Genomic DNA, 1,355 nt, shown 5'->3' with positions numbered 1-1,355 from the left:
ATCCATCCCGGATCCATTCATCCATCCATCCATCAGTGTACCCATCCGCAAATCCATTCGCTTACGTTCTATGTCGTCCTAGGTTTCATCCTAGACCTTTAATAGTCCTCAGAGCTAATGTCTGTTTGTTGAAACATCAGGAGACTTTACCTGACACTCTGATGGAACGTTTGCCAACATTTTGAACGTCAAAAGCGACTGCATGGAGAGAAATTTGTACATGCCTTTTTAAAAAATTTATTACCATTGAATGTGGCCATCTCTAGACGATCCACACCTTTGAATAATCCCTTCATAGCTGCTAATAATTAGCCTCTGTTGGTAGAAAGTGCGTCGTCTATTGACAAAACAAACTGACCGTACCGTGTTCTGGACTGTTCAGATATCCTCTGTTTTCCGAATAATTCCTTTATCGATATCTTTGAGTCAAAATGGGCTAGTTCTACTTCAATAAAATAACTTCCATCGTATTCCACCACAGTTGATAACGTCTAGAAGGCAAGTAGACCCCAAAGTTCCTTGAAAGAGGGCATTCAAGATATGCACTTTGACAGCCTTCTGCTTCCCTTCCCTATGAAAACCTCTTTTGATGTTTCCACTTCCTATCCGAAGTCAAGCATCTCAAATCCCTGATCCCATCAATTCAAAGAAGATCAATAAAATAGAATAGTTTCCATTCTTAGGGTCTGTTACAAAGAAAGTCGGAAACCAACGCTTCTACAGATCCATCCATAGGGCACCCAAGCAATATTTCGGTAGTTTTTTCTTAAAAATAAGTAGAAATTAGGTAATTCTGGGAGATTTTTTCGTTTTGGGTATTTGCTTTTCAAATAATCCGTAAATCTTTTCCATGGGCGCCAGAATGCGGTACGGAGATAACTTTCTCACTGCGCTTGGTCTGTAGAAGTAACTAGTCAAATCCTAGCTCTGGCGACATTTTGTTTCCACTGTCGCATCTCCATTTCCCATTTGTTTGCCCAACAACTCCGTATAACCGTGTGACTGTCTGATATTAATGGCAAGAAATAGGTGGTAGTCATTTCTTGCTGTTCTGGAAAATATTCTCAGGAGAAAACAAAGGGTACGCTGAGGCCTTGGTCAAATCGTCTCCTCCCCACCCGTGCGCACTCTTATTCCATTCTTAGTCTGAAGTGTAAATCTTCTCACAGTTCTTGTGTTTTGTTGACCCCTGAGACTACAAACAGCACGCCCTTCGTCATGATTGACTGGCCATGGTTGTATCTTGACAAAACAAATTTTCTCCGGCGCGGCATTTACTTGTGTCTGGAAGGGTAGGCATTACATAGATGTGCTTATCAGTAAGGGAGCAGTTTTATCTCCACTCCGCACTTGAC

Source organism: Echinococcus granulosus (genome assembly GCF_000524195.1).
Source record: "Echinococcus granulosus chromosome Unknown EG_S00070, whole genome shotgun sequence".
In the NCBI taxonomy this organism is placed as follows: domain Eukaryota; kingdom Metazoa; phylum Platyhelminthes; class Cestoda; order Cyclophyllidea; family Taeniidae; genus Echinococcus; species Echinococcus granulosus.
Note: the sequence above shows the minus strand (reverse complement) of the source record.